This window comes from Ricinus communis, unplaced genomic scaffold (genome assembly GCF_019578655.1).
Source record: "Ricinus communis isolate WT05 ecotype wild-type unplaced genomic scaffold, ASM1957865v1 Ctg21, whole genome shotgun sequence".
Taxonomy (NCBI): Eukaryota; Viridiplantae; Streptophyta; class Magnoliopsida; order Malpighiales; family Euphorbiaceae; genus Ricinus; species Ricinus communis.
The window spans coordinates 45001-61749 of record NW_025963455.1 but is presented as its reverse complement, the minus strand read 5'-3'; the positions used below and the strand labels follow the sequence as shown (position 1 = coordinate 61749).

Here is a 16749-nt window from a genome sequence, read left to right as displayed (position 1 = left end):
AAATAGAGGTGGAGGTGATGATTATTTCCCAAATGATCGGGTCGAATACACCGAGCGATTTTTCCCAATATATTTCTGGGAGTCCAAGCCGATTTCCGATCTATTTCGCTTTATCATACCAAAATTATTTATGTAGAGTTTTTCTTACTGTGTTAAAGAGAAATGGATGGGATGGAAGTGATGATTATTTCCCCAGATGATCGACGCTGAACAAACTGAGCGTTTTTATTTCTCTTTGAATTTATTAAAAGAGAATTCAAGCCAGGAAACTGATCCATCTCCCATTCTAATTAAATTGTGTTTAATTCATTTGTATCCGCTATCGCGGATTTATCATTGGTTTTGATAAATTATTGGATTAACCACTAAAATCCTGACCGCGCCGCCGAAAAATCCTGACGGGCCCGTGCTGCGCCGCCGATAAATCCTGACGGGCCCGCCTGCGCGCCGCCGAAAATCCTGACGGGCCCGCCTGCTGCGTCCCGAAAATCCTGACGGGCCCGCCTGCTGCGTCGCCGAAAAATCCTGACGGGCCCGTAGGCGAGAAATCCTTGCGTGCCAGCGCCCATCGGCCCCGTGATATAATCGGTATCCTTGCGCACGGCCTGCTGGCATAAAATCCTCGCCTGCCAGCCCCCCCACTGCCGAGGGCAGCGCGCCTATCGGGCCCGGTGGCGAGAATCCTCGACGCCAGTGCAGCCCACCGCCAGCGAGCCCGTCTGGCCAGCTTGGCGAGGAATCCTCGCGCTGGCAGCCCCCCCAATTGCCGAGGCAGCGCGCCCATCGGGCCAGTTGGCGAGAATCTCGCACGCCAGGCAGCCACTGCTGGCGAGCCAGCGCGCCCGCCCAGTTGGCGAGGAACTCGCGTGCCCGACCCCTTTGCCGAATAAGCGCGCCCATCGGGCCCGTTGGCGAGAATCCTCGCAGGCCAGGCAGCCACCGCCGGCTAGCCAGCGCGCCCGTCGGGCCAGCTTGGCGAGGAATCCTCGCGCTGCCAGCCCCCAATTGCCGACCCATCGGGCCCGTTGACGATAATCCTCGCAGGCCAGGCAGCCACTGCTGGCGAGCCAGCGCGCCCGTCGGGCCAGTTGGCGAGAAACTCGCCATTGCCGAGGCAGCGCGCCCATCGGGCCCGTTGGCGAGAATCTCGCAGCGCGGGCCCGTTGGCAGCGATCCTCGCAGCCCAGCGCGCGCGCTGGCAGGGCATCCTCGCAGCCAGCGCGCGCGCTGGCAGCGCATCCTCGCAGCCAGCGCGCGCGCTGGCAGATCCTCGCAGCCTCAGCGCGCGCGCTGGCAGCGCATCTCGCAGGCGCGGGCCCGTTGGCAGCGCATCCTCGCAGCTCCATCGTTCGCTGGGCGTGCCACTGCGGGGCAACAATCCTCGCCTATGAACCTCTTTGGCGAGAAATCACCGCGTGAACCTCTTTGCTAGTTTTCGGCCTGCATGTGGCACTCCGCCACCACCACATTTGATGCCTCCATAGCCTTTTCCTAACAATCTATCAGCCCCAATATGTTCTAGGAAGCCCGAAAAGGTTGTAAAATTCTTATGAAATCAAGAGGATCATTGATTGCTAAGTTTGCTACTTGGTTGTCTATCGTAGCCCGACCACCACATGCAAAGTAGCCATTTAAGCCAATATCTTACAAGCTGAGCGTGCACTTTTAAAGAAAATGTACCAATGATAACTCCAATAATTTTGACATATCTTTATGGCCCTACACAAAAATGGTGATTTTTGATGTCAATTCTATTTTTATGAATTTCAATTTTTAATATTTAAAAATAAAAAATATACTAAATGTGCTCTAAATTTTTTAAAATTTTGTGGTGGTATATTATATTATTCTTAACATATGTGCAAAATCAAATTAAAATTCCTTGAAATGAATTTTTATGGGGGTGGATGGTGGAACATATGATGTCTCCTCCCGACAGACTTCAACATGCTTCTTAGCCTCTTTAGGGGTGCAGATGCCTCACCCCTGGGGCCGGGGAGCCTGGGCACGGGGCATGTCTGGGCTGCAAGATAGGCATCGTATCCACGGAATTGGCCCGCAACACCCCAGCCCCCTCCGCCCCGTCCCGGATGTCTAAAATTTCCGGACACGGTGGCCCACCGGCCCATTTTCTAAAAATTCAAAATGGAGCATGGGCATCGCCTTGCTTTAGGCATACATGGGCTTTATTTTCTTACTGTAGTGAGGCATCGAGGTGTTGTAGCCTATAATAGCCCCAGTCGGAACCGACGCGGCCCGAATATGAATTGACGGAATTTTACGCGGCCGTGATGGCCGTAGAGGGCGAGGGCCGTAGACATGGATGGAAGATCCAACTAAAGCCGCTGGGGCCCAACCCCATGCAAGAGCGTGCTAATAGGTTGTCAACGACGGCATGGGCGATGCATTGTCATAAGATGCCCTAAACCAAGCAATAGTCAATCTTGCAGATGCCCACGCATGAGGCGCCGCCCCTTCTGGCCGAGGCACACATTCTTGGATCTGCCTCGCATGGGCACACAAGCTCGATCTTGCCGACGTATGCAGCTCTTGCACGGACGTATGCTTATGTTAAGGCCGGAGATGATCTCCGAGCTCGGGCGTGTTATTAGGCGATGTTGCACCGCGAGGGCATGTCATTCAATTGTATTGCCCGAGCTCGGTCGCAGAAGCTTATGCGACTCCCCGCTGCGTAGGAGTTTGGATCCGGCCGATGATACATTTCTTGCATGGGCTCGTGGCTTGTGTTGAGGCTAGAGACGAGCCGCAGTGTCGGGCGTCCTATGCATCGTAGTTTTGATCCTTCCGACGATGCAAATCTTGCACCCGCGATGCTTATGTTAAGGCCGGAGAGAAGCTCTAAGCCTGGGCGTGTTATTAGGCGATGTTGCACCGAGAGGGCATGTCATTCAATTGTATTGCCCGACCTCGCGGTCGCAGAAGCTTATGCGACTCCCCGCTGCAAGGAGTTTGGATCCGGCCGATGATACATGTCTAGCTCTGGGCTTGTGCTTATGCTGAGGCTTGAGATGAGCTACATGCCCGGCCGCCATATAGGGCTCGATGATGTTGCATTATGAGGGCATGTCATTCAACTGTATTGCCCGAGGTGGTGGACTAAGCTCTTGCACGGAGTTTGTATCCCGCCGACGATGCGATCTTGCTCGCACATGCTTATGTTAAGGCCGGAGATGATCTCCGAGCTCGGGCGTGTTATTAGCGGGTGTTGCACTGAGAGGGCATGTCATTCAACTGTATTGCCCGACCTTGTGTGGCGAAGCTTATGCGCATTCCCTGTTGCGAGGAGTTTGATCCGGTCGATGATACATGTCTAGCATGGGCCTGTGCTTGTGTTGAGGCTTGAGATGAGCGCTGTGCTCCAACGTGCTAATGATCGGATGTTGCACCTCGAGGGCAATGTCATTCGGCTGTATTGCTTGAGGTGGTGGGCGAAAGTTCTTAGCACGGAGTTCGTGATCCCACCGACGTATGCAAATCTTGCACGGGCGCATGCTTATGTTAAGGCCGGAGCTGATCTCTAAGCTCGGGCGTGTTATTAGCGGATGTTGCACTGAGAGGGCATGTCATTCAATTGTATTGCCTGACCTTGTGTGGCCGAAGCTTATGCGCACCCCTATTGCGAGGAGTTTGATCTGGTCGATGATACATTTCTAGCAGGCGTCTGTGCTTTTGTTGAGGCCGGACACGGGCCGTTGGTGGAAATTTGGATGTTTTGACGGGCACCGGTGGCATGTGGGCTATCTTTATGCCGAGGTCGGAGACGATCTCTAGGCCTTGGGGTGAAATGATGTGGATGTTCCACTGCAAAGGCATGTCATTAAGCTGTGTTACTGGAGCTATGGGACTAAGCTTATAAAACCCTTCTTGGTTGGGGCTTGATTCGGCCGACGATGCACGCTTCTTTCGGTAATCCTTAAACTCTTCGCACCCAAATGGGGGCAGCTGTTTCATTCGGTGTTTCGGCACGCTTGACGGGCATAACATGCTTGTTGGGGCTGTAGTTCACTGATTGGAATTGTTGCTCACTGTACGGGTGGTGCATGAGTCGATCACGATCGCTTGGGTAGGCAGGCCTGTGCTCGCGATCGAATTGCTTCCCCGCCATCCTTTCAAATCTCAGCCCAAGTGAATGTTTTGTAAGGTGGGCAAATGTCGGGTTCCCGTGTTGCATACCCACACTAGTGGAATTCAATGATGTTGCCGTCCCATATTTCGCCTTGTGCCTCCTTTCGGGGCATCGCGTGAACATTGTAGCGGTATCTGTGTTCCAAACATGCCGTTTCTACCGCTGTGGCCCATGGACCGTCAGCTCGTGCTATCGGATGCGAATGCTACGCGGGCGGAGGGCGAAATCATCCTCCATTAGCCCATTGTTTCCTAAATATGAACGACGGACGCCTCGCTTCGAGCCTTAAGCACATTGCATTGTCGATTGTTGGGGCTTCGTGCGGGCAAACATGTCGCTAAGGAATGCTACCCGGCTGATCCCGCCAGTAGTCATATGCTTGTCTCAAAGATTAAGCCATGCATGTGTAAGTATGAACTAATTCAGACCGTGAAACCGCGAATGGCCCATTAAATCAGCTTATAGTTTGTTTGATGGTATCCGCTACTCGGATAACCGTAGTAATTCTAGAGCTAATACGCAACAAACCCCGACTTCCTGGAAGGGATGCATTTATTAGATAAAGGTCGACGCGGCTCCGCCCGCTGCTCCGATGATTCATGATAACTCGACGGATCGCGACGGCCTTAGCGCCGGCCGACGCATCATTCAAATTTCCGCCCTATCAACTTCGATGGTAGGATAGAGGCCTACCATGGTGGTGACGGGTGACGGAGAATTAGGGTTCGATTCCTGAGAGGGAGCCCGAGAAACGCTACCACATCCAAGGAAGGCAGCAGCGCGAAATTACCCAACTCACACGGGAGGTAGTGATAATAAATAACAATACCGGCCTTTCGAGTCCGGTAATTGGAATGAGTACAATCTAAATCCCTTAACGAGGATCCACTTGAGGGCAAGTCCGGTGCCAGCAGCCGCGGTAATTCCAGCTCCAATAGCGATATTTAAGTTGTTGCAGCTAAAAGCTCGTAGTTGACCTTGGGTTGGTCGACCGGTCCGCCTAGCGGTGTGCACCTGTCGCCTCGTCCCTTCTGCCGGGCGATGCGCTCCTGGCCTTAACTGGCCGGGTCAGCCTCCGGCCGTTACTTTGAAGAAATTAGAGTGCTCAAAGCAAGCCTACGCCTGTATACATTAGCATGGGATAACATCATAGGATTTCGGTCCTATTCCGCTGGCCTTCTGGATCTGGAGTAATGATTAACAGGATGTCGGGGCATTCGATTTCATAGTCAGAGGTGAAATTCTTGGATTTATGAAAGACGCAATAACCGCGAAAGCATTTGCCAAGGATGTTTTCATTAATCAAGAACGAAAGTCGGGGCTCAAGACGCATCGACACCGTCCTAGTCTCAACTATAAACGATGCCACTGTGGATCGGCCGGATGTTGCTTTTAGACTCACGCACCTTATGAGAAATCAAAGTCTTGGGTTCCGGGGAGTATGGTCGCAAGGCCGAAACTTAAAGGAATTGACTAAGGGCACCACTAGGAGTGGAGCCCGCGGCTTAATTTGACTCAACACGGGAAACTTACCAGTCCGCATAGTAAGGATTGACAGACCGAGAGCTCTTTCTGATTCTACGGGTGGTGGTGCATGGCCGCTCTTAGCTGGTGGAGCGATTTGTCCGGTTAATTCCGTTAACGAACGTAGACCTCGCCTCGCTAATTAGCTATGCGGAGGTATCCTCCGCCGCCAGCCTTCTTAGAGGGACTATGGCCTTCTAGCCAAGGAAGTTTGAGGCACACAGTCCGTGATGCCCTTAGATGTTCGGGTCGACGCGCGCTACACCGATGTATTCAACGTAGTCTATAGCCTCGGCCGACAGCCCGTGTAATCTTTGAAATTTCATCGGATGGGATAGATCATTGCAATTGTTGGTCTTCAACGTAGGAATTCCTAGTAAGCGCGAGTCATCAGCTCGCGCTGACTACGCCCCCGCCTTTGTACACACCGCCTGGCCGCCTCCCACCGATTGAATGGTCCGGTGAAGTGTTCGGATCGCGGCGACGTGGGCGGTTTCCGCCGGCCACGCCGCGAGAAGTCCACCTAACCTTATCATTTAGAGGAAGGAGAAGTCGAATAAGGTTTCCGAGGTGAACCCGCTAAGGATCATTGTCAAACCCGCCCCGCAGAACGACCCCGCTAACATGTTTGCTTATTGCAAGGGGAGCGGGGTCGCCATGCCCCAAATTCCCCGATGTCGGCGAGAGGGGTGGGTGGGCCTTGCCCTCAGCCTCGCCGTCGGCCGTACACCAACCCCGGCGCAGGACGCGCCAAGGAAAATTAAATGAAAAGAGCACGCCTACTGTAGGCCTCGGAACGATGCGCCTTAGGCACGCTGGCCGCCTCTTCGAGAACCATAACGACTCTAAGAACGGATATCTCGGCTCGCATCGATGAAGAACGCAGCAAAATGCTATACTTGGTGGAATTGCGAATCCCGTGAATCATCGAGTTTTTGAACGTAAGTTGCGCCTCAAGCCTTTCGGCCGAGGGCACGCCTGCCTCGGGTGTCACGTAATCGTCAGCCCCCAACCCTTTCTACCGAGAGGGGGCGGATTATGTCCTCCCGTGCGCCTCGTGCATGCGTTGGCCTAAAATTGAGTCCCCGGCCACTATCGCCACGCGAACGGTGGGTTGTAAGACTCTCCAAACTGCCGTGCGCGCTCTTCTGCCAAGAGGGAACCCTCGAGACCCCGATGCTGCCGTAAAGGGCATGCTCCAACTGCGACCCCAGGTCAAAGGGATTACCCACTGAGTTTAAGCATATCAATAAGTCGGAGGAAAAGAAACTTACCAGATTCCCCTAGTAACGGCGAGCTAACCGGAATAGCCCACCTTGAGAATCGGGCGCCCTCAGCGCTCGAATTGTAGTCTGGAGAAGCGCCCTCAGCGGCGGACCGGGCCCAAGTCCCCCGGAAGGGGCGCCAGAGAGGGTGAGAGCCCTGTCGTGCCCGGACCCTGTCGCACCACGTAGGCGCTCGTCTACGAGTCGGGTTGTTTGGGAATGCAGCCCAAACGGGCGTAAATTCCGCCCAAGGCTAAATACGGGCGAGAGACCGATAGCCAACAAGTACCGCGAGGGAAAGATGAAAAGGACTTTGAAAAGAGAGTCAAAGAGTGCTTGAAATTGTCGGAGGGAAGCGGATGGGGCCGGCGATGCCCCCCGGCCGGATGTGGAACGGCCAAAGCCGGTCCGCCGATCGGCTCGGGGTGCGGACCGACGCGGATTGCAGCGGCGGCCCAAGCCCAGGCTTTTGATACGCCTGCGGAGATGCCGTCGCATCGATTGTGGATCGCAGCGCGCGCCGTCACGGCGTGCTTCGGCACCTGCGCGCCCGGGCGTCGGCCACGGGTTTCCATCTCGGCCCGTCTTGAAACACTACCAAGGAGTCCGACATGTGCGAGTCAACGCGCGAGTAAACCCGTAAGGCGAAGGAAGCCGACCGGCGGATCCCCTCGGGTTGCACCGCCGACCGACCTTGATCTTCCGAGAAGGGTTCGAGTGAGAGCATGTCTGTCGGGACCAAAGATGGTGAACTATGCCCGAGCGGGGCGGCCAGAGGAAACTCGTGGAGGCCCGCAGCGACACCGACGTGCAAATCGCTCGTCCGACTCTGGGTATAGGGGCGAAAGACTAATCGAACTGCCTAGTAGCTGGTTCCTCCGAAGTTTCAGGATAGCTGGAGCTCGGACGAGTTCTACTCAGTAAAGCCAATGATTAGAGGTATCGGGGCGAACGCCTCGACCTATTCTCAAACTTTAAATAGGTAGGACGGCACGGCCGCTTCGCTGAGCCGCCACGGAATCGAGAGCTCCAAGTGGGCCATTTTTGGTAAGCGAACCGGCGATGCGGGATGAACCTAAGCCGGGTTACGTGCCCAACCGCGCGCTAACCTAGAACCCACAAAGGGTGTTGGTCGACAAGACAGCAGGACGGGTGGTCATGGAAGTCAAATCCGCTAAGGAGTGTGTAACAACTCACCCGCCGAATCAACTAGCCCCGAAATGGATGGCGCTTAAGCGCGCGACCTATACCTCGGCCGTCGGGCAAGAGCCAGCCCCGATGAGTAGGAGGGCGCGGCGGTCACTGCAAAACCCAGGGCGCGAGCCCGGCGGAGCGCCACGTGCGATCTTGGTGGTAGTAGCAACATTCAAATGAGAACTTTGAAGGCCAAGAGGGAAAGGTTCCATGTGAACGACTTGCACATGGGTTAGTCGATCCTAAGAGACGGGGAAGCCTGTCCGACAGCGCGTCAGCGCGCGAACTTCGGAAGGGAATCGGGTTAAAATTCCCTAACCGGACGGGCGGCCGACGGCAACGTTAGGAGTCCGGAGACGCCACGGGGCCTCGGAAGAGTTATCTTTCCGCTTAATGCCCGCCTACCCCGGAAACGACTCACGGAGGTAGGGTCCACGGCCGAAGAGCACCGCACGTCGCTACGGTGTCCGGCAGCCCCGGCCGCCCATGAAAATCCGGAGGACCGAGTGCCATCCACGCCTTGGCCGTGACTCATAACCGCATCAGTCTCCAAGGTGAACAGCCTCCGGCCAATGGAACAATGTAGGCAAGGGAAGTCGCAAATGGATCCGTAATCTCGGAAAAGGATTGGCTCTGAGGGCTGGGCCCGGGGTCCCAGTCCCGAACCCGTCGGCCGTCGGCGGACTGCTCGAGCTGCTCCCGCGGCGAGAGCGGGTCGCCGCGTGTCGGCCGGGGACGGACTGGGAACGGCCCTTCTGGGCCTTCCCGGCGTCGAACAGTCGACTCAGAACTGCACGGACAAGGGAATCCGACCGCTTAATTAAAACAAAGCATTGCGATGGTTCCCCGCGGATGCTCACGCAATGTGATTTCCCGCCCAGTGCTCCGAATGTCAAAGGAAGAAATTCAACCAAGCGCCGTAAACGGCCGGAGTAACTATGACTCTCTTAAGGTAGCCAAATGCCCCGCCATCTAATTAGTGACGCTGCATGAATGGATTAACGAGATTCCCACCGCCCCCGCTCTACTATCCACAAACCACAGCCCAAGTGGAACGGGCTTGGCGAATCACGGGAAAGAAGACCCCGCTGAGCTCTGACTCTAGTCCGACTTTGTGAAATGACTTGAGAGGTGTAGGATAAGTGGGAGCCTTAACCGCCACGGAAATACCACTACTTTTAACGTTATTTTACTTATTCCGTGATCGGAGGCGGGCTACGCCTCTTTTGGACCCAAGGTCGCTTCGCGGCCGATCCGGCCAAGACATTGTCAAAGTGGGAGTTTGGCTGGGCTGCACATCCGTTAAAAGATAACGCAGTGTCCTAAGATGAGCTCAACGAGAACAAATCTCGTGTGGAACAAAAGGGTAAAAGCTCGCTTGATTCCGATTTCCAAAGACGTAATACTTAACCGTGAAAGCGTGGCCTATCGATCCTTTAGACCTTCTGAATTTGAAGCTAGAGGTGTCGGAAAGTTACCACAGGGATAACTGGCTTGTGGCAGCCTAAGCGCTCATAGCGACGTTGCTTTTTGATCCTTCGATGTCGGCCTTCCTATCACTGTGAAGCAGAATTCACCAAGTGTTGGATTGTTCACCCACCAATAGGGAACGGAGCTCGGGTTTAGACCGTCGTGAGACAAAGTTAGTTTTACCCCACCGATGATTGTGTCGCAATGGTAATTCAACCTAGTACGAGAGGAACTGCTGATTCGCATAATTGGTCATCGCGCTTGGTTGAAAAGCCAGTGGCGCTAAGTTACCGTGCGCTCGGATTATGACCGAACGCCTCTAAGTCAGAATCCGCCGGAAGCGACGCGTTGTCCGCCGCCGTTTGCCGACCAGCAGAGGGCCTCCGGCCCCAAAGGCACGTGTCGCTGGCTAAGCCCTCGCGGCGGACGAGCCGCGCGGGCCGCCTTTGAATTACAATTTCCACCGCCATGGACTGAATCCTTTGCAGACGACTTAAATACGCGACGGGGTATTGTAAGTGGCAGAGTGGCCTTGCTGCCACGATCCACTGAGATTCAGCCCTTCGTCGCTCCGATTCGTCCCTCCCCTCCTCCCCACACGCAAAATCAAAACCAATTTATTCTTAAAAAAACGGCCCTGAGGTTCCACGCTCCAAGGTCCAAGAATCCCCCAAGTCCCAAGAATCCCCCAAGTCCCAAGTCCCAAAATCCTAGGTAATTCCACAAACTCAGCGGACTTGAGAACGCATCTAAGTTCTATTATAGCCAGTGCTACATGCAAGTCCCCCACACTATGCAGCACGGGAGCCAAGTCCCCCAGTTCTATTCTAGCCAGTTCTGCATGCAAGTCCCCCAAAGTGTTGAGTAAATTAGATAGAAATAGAGGTGGGAGGTGATGATTATTTCCCCAAATGATCGAAGCTGAATACACCGAGCGATTTTTCTCTCAATATATTTTGGGAGTCCAAGCCAGATTTCTGATCTATTTCTGTTTTATCATACCAAAATTATTTATGTAGAGTTTTTCTTTATTGTGTTAAAGAGAAAATGGGATGGGATGGAAGTGATGATTATTTCCCGTATGATCGACGAACAACCGAGCGCTTTTATTTCTCTTGAATTTATTAAAAGAGAATTCAAGCCGTGAAACCGATCCATCTCCCATTCTAATTAAATTGTGTTTAATTCATTTGTATCCGCTATCGCTGGATTTATCATTGGTTTTTGATAAATTATTGGATTAACCACTAAAATCCCGACCGCGCCGGCCGAAAAATCCCGACGGGCCCGTGCTGCGCCGCCGATAAATCCTGACGGGCCCGCCTGCTGCGCCGCCGAAAATCCTGACGGGCCCGCCTGCTGCGTCCCGAAAATCCTGACGGGCCCGCCTGCTGCGTCGCCGAAAATCCTGACGGGCCCGTAGGCGAGAAATCCTTGCGTGCCAGCGCCCATCGGCCCCGTGATATAATCGGTATCCTTGCGCACGGGCCCGTTGGCATAAAATCCTCGCCTGCCAGCCCCCCCATTGCCGAGGGCAGCGCGCCTATCGGGCCCGGTGGCGAGAATCCTCGACGCCAGTGCAGCCACCGCCAGCGAGCCCGTCTGGCCAGCTTGGCGAGGAATCCTCGCGTGGCAGCCCCCCCAATTGCCGAGGCAGCGCGCCCATCGGGCCAGTTGGCGAGAATCTCGCACGCCAGGCAGCCACTGCTGGCGAGCCAGCGCGCCCGTCTGCCCAGTTGGCGAGGAACTCGCGTGCCCGACCCCTTTGCCGAATACCATCGGGCCCGTTGGCGAGAATCCTCGCAGTTGCAGCCACCGCCGGCTAGCCACGCGCTCGTCGGGCCAGCTTGGCGAGGAATCCTCGCGCTGCCAGCCCCCAATTGCCGACCCATCGGGCCCGTTGACGATAATCCTCGCAGGCCAGGCAGCCACTGCTAGCGAGCCAGCGCGCTCGTCGGGCCAGTTGGCGAGAAATCCTCGAGTGCCATTGCCGAGGCAGCGCGCCCATCGGGCCCGTTGGCGAGAATCTCGCAGCGCGGGCCCGCTGGCAGCGATCCTCGCAGCCCAGCGCGCGCGCTGGCAGGGCATCCTCGCAGCCAGATCCTCGCAGCCCAGCGCGCGCGCTGGCAGCGCATCCTCGCAGCCTCAGCGCGCGCGCTGGCAGCGCATCTCGCAGGCGCGGGCCCGTTGGCAGCGCATCCTCGCAGCTCCATCGTTCGCTGGGCGTGCCACTGCGGGGCAACAATCCTCGCCTATGAACCTCTTTGGCGAGAAATCACCGCGTGAACCTCTTTGCTAGTTTTCGGCCTGCATGTGGCACTCCGCCACCACCACATTTGATGCCTCCATAGCCTTTCCTAACAATCTATCAGCCCCAATATGTTCTAGGAAGCCCGAAAAGGTTGTAAAATTCTTATGAAATCAAGAGGATCATTGATTGCTAAGTTTGCTACTTGGTTGTCTATCGTAGCCCGACCACCACATGCAAAGTAGCCATTTAAGCCAATATCTTACAAGCTGAGCGTGCACTTTTAAAGAAAATGTACCAATGATAACTCCAATAATTTTGACATATCTTTATGGCCCTACACAAAAATGGTGATTTTTGATGTCAATTCTATTTTTATGAATTTCAATTTTTAATATTTAAAAATAAAAAATATACTAAATGTGCTCTAAATTTTTTAAAATTTTGTGGTGGTATATTATATTATTCTTAACATATGTGCAAAATCAAATTAAAATTCCTTGAAATGAATTTTTAAGGGGGTGGATGGTGGAACATATGATGTCTCCTCCCGACAGACTTCAACATGCTTCTTAGCCTCTTTAGGGGTGCAGATGCCTCACCCCTGGGGGCTTGGGAGCCTGGGCACGGGGCATGTCTGGGCTGCAAGATAGGCATCGGTATCCACGGAATTGGCCCGCAACACCCCAGCCCCTCCGCCCCGTCCCGGATGTCTAAAATTTCCCGGACACGGTGGCCCACCGGCCCATTTTCTAAAAATTCAAAATGGAGCATGGGCATCGCCTTGCTTTAGGCATACATGGGCTTTATTTTCTTACTGTAGTGAGGCATCGAGGTGTTGTAGCCTATAATAGCCCCAGTCGGAACTGACGCGGCCCGAATATGAATTGACGGAATTTTACGCGGCCGATGGCCGTAGAGGGCGAGGCCGACATGGATGGAAGATCCAACTAAAGCCGCTGGGGCCCAACCCCATGCAAGAGCGTGCTAATAGGTTGTCAACGACGCGTGGGCGATGCATTGTCATAAGATGCCCTAAACCAAGCAATAGTCAACCTTGCAGCATGCCCACGCATGAGGCGCCGTCCCTCTCGGCCGAGGCACACATTCTGGATCTGCCTCGCATGGGCACACAAGCTCGATCTTGCCGACGTATGCAGCTCTTGCACGGACGTATGCTTATGTTAAGGCCGGAGATGATCTCCGAGCTCGGGCGTGTTATTAGGCGATGTTGCACCGCGAGGGCATGTCATTCAATTGTATTGCCTGAGCTCGTGTCGCAGAAGCTTATGCGCACTCCCTGCTGCGAGGAGTTTGGATCCGGCCGATGATACATTTCTTGCATGGGCTCGTGGCTTGTGTTGAGGCTAGAGACGAGCCGCAGTGTCGGGCGTCCTATGCACGTAGTTTTGATCCTTCCGACGATGCAAATCTTGCACCCGCGATGCTTATGTTAAGGCCGGAGAGAAGCTCTAAGCCTGGGCGTGTTATTAGGCGATGTTGCACCGAGAGGGCATGTCATTCAATTGTATTGCCCGACCTCGGTCGCAGAAGCTTACGCGCACTCCCCGCTGCAAGGAGTTTGGATCCGGCCGATGATACATGTCTAGCTCTGGGCTTGTGCTTATGTTGAGGCTTGAGATGAGCTACATGCTCGGGCGCCATATAGGGCCGATGATGTTGCATTATGAGGGCATGTCATTCAACTGTATTGCCCGAGGTGGTGGACGGAAGCTCTTTGCACGGAGTTTGTATCCCGCCGACGATGCGATCTTGCCTCGCACATGCTTATGTTAAGGCCGGAGATGATCTCCGAGCTCGGGCGTGTTATTAGCGGGTGTTGCACTGAGAGGGCATGTCATTCAACTGTATTGCCCGACCTTGTGTGGCGAAGCTTATGCGCATTCCCTGTTGCGAGGAGTTTGATCCGGTCGATGATACATGTCTAGCATGGGCCTGTGCTTGTGTTGAGGCTTGAGATGAGCGCTGTGCTCCAACGTGCTAATGATCGGATGTTGCACTCGAGGGCAATGTCATTCGGCTGTATTGCTTGAGGTGGTGGGCGAAAGTTCTTAGCACGGAGTTCGTGATCCCACCGACGTATGCAAATCTTGCACGGGCGCATGCTTATGTTAAGGCCGGAGCTGATCTCTAAGCTCGGGCGTGTTATTAGCGATGTTGCACTGAGAGGGCATGTCATTCAATTGTATTGCCTGACCTTGTGTGGCCGAAGCTTATGCGCACCCCTATTGCGAGGAGTTTGATCTGGTCGATGATACATTTCTAGCAGGCGTCTGTGCTTTTGTTGAGGCCGGACACGGGCCGTTGGTGGAAATTTGGATGTTTTGACGGGCACCGGTGGCATGTGGGCTATCTTTATGCCGAGGCCGGAGACGATCTCTAGGCCTTGGGGTGAAATGATGTGGATGTTCCACTGCAAAGGCATGTCATTGTTGTGTTGCTGGAGCTATGTGGGACGGAAGCTTATAAAACCCTTCTTGGTTGGGGCTTGATTCGGCCGACGATGCACGCTTCTTTCGGTAATCCTTAAACTCTTCGCACCCAAATGGGGGCAGCTGTTTCATTCGGTGTTTCGCAATGCTTGACGGGCATAACATGCTTGTTGGGGCTGTAGTTCACTGATTGGAATTGCTGCTCATTGCACGGGTGGTGCATGAGTCGATCACGATCGTTTGGTAGGCAGGCCTGTGCTCGCGATCGAATTGCTTCCCCGCCATCCTTTCAAATCTCAGCCCAAGTGAATGTTTTGTAAGGTGGGCAAATGTCGGGTTCCCGTGTTGCATACCCACACTAGTGGAATTCAATGATGTTGCCGTCCCATATTTCGCCTTGTGCCTCCTTTCGGGGCATCGCGTGAACATTGTAGCGGTATCTGTGTTCCAAACATGCCGTTTCTACCGCTGTGGCCCATGGACCGTCAGCTCGTGCTATCGGATGCGAATGCTATGCGGGCGGAGGGCGAAATCATCCTCCATTAGCCCATTGTTTCCTAAATATGAACGACGGACGCCTCGCTTCGAGCCTTAAGCACATTGCATTGTCGATTGTTGGGGCTTCGTGCGGGCAAACATGTCGCTAAGGAATGCTACCCGGCTGATCCCGCCAGTAGTCATATGCTTGTCTCAAAGATTAAGCCATGCATGTGTAAGTATGAACTAATTCAGACCGTGAAACCGCGAATGGCTCATTAAATCAGCTTATAGTTTGTTTGATGGTATCCGCTACTCGGATAACCGTAGTAATTCTAGAGCTAATACGCAACAAACCCCGACTTCCTGGAAGGGATGCATTTATTAGATAAAGGTCGACGCGGCTCCGCCCGCTGCTCCGATGATTCATGATAATTGACGGATCGACGGCCTTAGCGCCGGGCGACGCATCATTCAAATTTCCGCCCTATCAACTTCGATGGTAGGATAGAGGCCTACCATGGTGGTGACGGGTGACGGAGAATTAGGGTTCGATTCCTGAGAGGGAGCCCGAGAAACGGCTACCACATCCAAGGAAGGCGCAGCGCGAAATTACCCAACTCACACGGGAGGTAGTGATAATAAATAACAATACCGGCCTTTCGAGTCCGGTAATTGGAATGAGTACAATCTAAATCCCTTAACGAGGATCCACTTGAGGGCAAGTCTGGTGCCAGCAGCCGCGGTAATTCCAGCTCCAATAGCGATATTTAAGTTGTTGCAGCTTAAAAGCTCGTAGTTGACCTTGGGTTGGTCGACCGGTCCGCCTAGCGGTGTGCACCTGTCGCCTCGTCCCTTCTGCCGGCGATGCGCTCCTGGCCTTAACTGGCCGGGTCAGCCTCCGGCCGTTACTTTGAAGAAATTAGAGTGCTCAAAGCAAGCCTACGCCTGTATACATTAGCATGGGATAACATCATAGGATTTCGGTCCTATTCCGCTGGCCTTCTGGATCTGGAGTAATGATTAACAGGATGTCGGGGCATTCGATTTCATAGTCAGAGGTGAAATTCTTGGATTTATGAAAGACGAATAACCGCGAAAGCATTTGCCAAGGATGTTTTCATTAATCAAGAACGAAAGTCGGGGCTCAAGACGCATCGACACCGTCCTAGTCTCAACTATAAACGTATGCCACTGTGGATCGGCCGGATGTTGCTTTTAGGACTCACGACCTTATGAGAAATCAAAGTCTTGGGTTCCGGGGAGTATGGTCGCAAGGCCGAAACTTAAAGGAATTGACTAAGGGCACCACTAGGAGTGGAGCCCGCGCTTAATTTGACTCAACACGGGAAACTTACCAGTCCGCATAGTAAGGATTGACAGACCGAGAGCTCTTTCTGATTCTACGGGTGGTGGTGCATGGCCGCTCTTAGCTGGTGGAGCGATTTGTCCGGTTAATTCCGTTAACGAACGTAGACCTCGCCTCGCTAATTAGCTATGCGGAGGTATCCTCCGCCGCCAGCCTTCTTAGAGGGACTATGGCCTTCTAGCCAAGGAAGTTTGAGGCACACAGTCCGTGATGCCCTTAGATGTTCGGGTCGACGCGCGCTACACCGATGTATTCAACGTAGTCTATAGCCTCGGCCGACAGCCCGTGTAATCTTTGAAATTTCATCGGATGGGATAGATCATTGCAATTGTTGGTCTTCAACGTAGGAATTCCTAGTAAGCGCGAGTCATCAGCTCGCGCTGACTACGCCCCTGCCCTTTGTACACACCGCCCGGCCGCTCCTACCGATTGAATGGTCCGGTGAAGTGTTCGGATCGCGGCGACGTGGGCGGCCGCCGGCGACGCCGCGAGAAGTCCACTCAACCTTATCATTTAGAGGAAGGAGAAGTCGAATAAGGTTTCCGAGGTGAACCCGCTAAGGATCATTGTCAAACCCGCCCCGCAGAACGACCCCGCTAACA

The 16749-nt window shown here is 53.9% G+C and overlaps 2 non-coding genes and 5 pseudogenes across 2 annotated transcripts; all 7 read left to right on the top strand.

Annotated features, from left to right (window-relative positions):
- Positions 1 to 8: 8 nt before the first annotated feature.
- Positions 9 to 104, top strand: LOC125368875. The gene has a single exon (XR_007214492.1). It is a non-coding gene; the product is annotated as a small nucleolar RNA Z103 (small nucleolar RNA).
- Positions 105 to 171: 67 nt separating this feature from the next.
- On the top strand, positions 172 to 278 carry LOC125368866 (annotated as a pseudogene).
- A 6234-nt stretch (positions 279 to 6512) lies between these two features.
- Positions 6513 to 6664, top strand: LOC125368890 (annotated as a pseudogene).
- A 212-nt stretch (positions 6665 to 6876) lies between these two features.
- LOC125368883 lies at positions 6877 to 10180 on the top strand. The gene has a single exon (XR_007214500.1). It is a non-coding gene; the product is annotated as a 28S ribosomal RNA (ribosomal RNA).
- Positions 10181 to 10486: 306 nt separating this feature from the next.
- LOC125368868 lies at positions 10487 to 10586 on the top strand (annotated as a pseudogene).
- Positions 10587 to 10657: 71 nt separating this feature from the next.
- LOC125368873 lies at positions 10658 to 10758 on the top strand (annotated as a pseudogene).
- A 4180-nt stretch (positions 10759 to 14938) lies between these two features.
- On the top strand, positions 14939 to 16698 carry LOC125368859 (annotated as a pseudogene).
- The last annotated feature ends 51 nt before the right edge of the window (positions 16699 to 16749 follow it).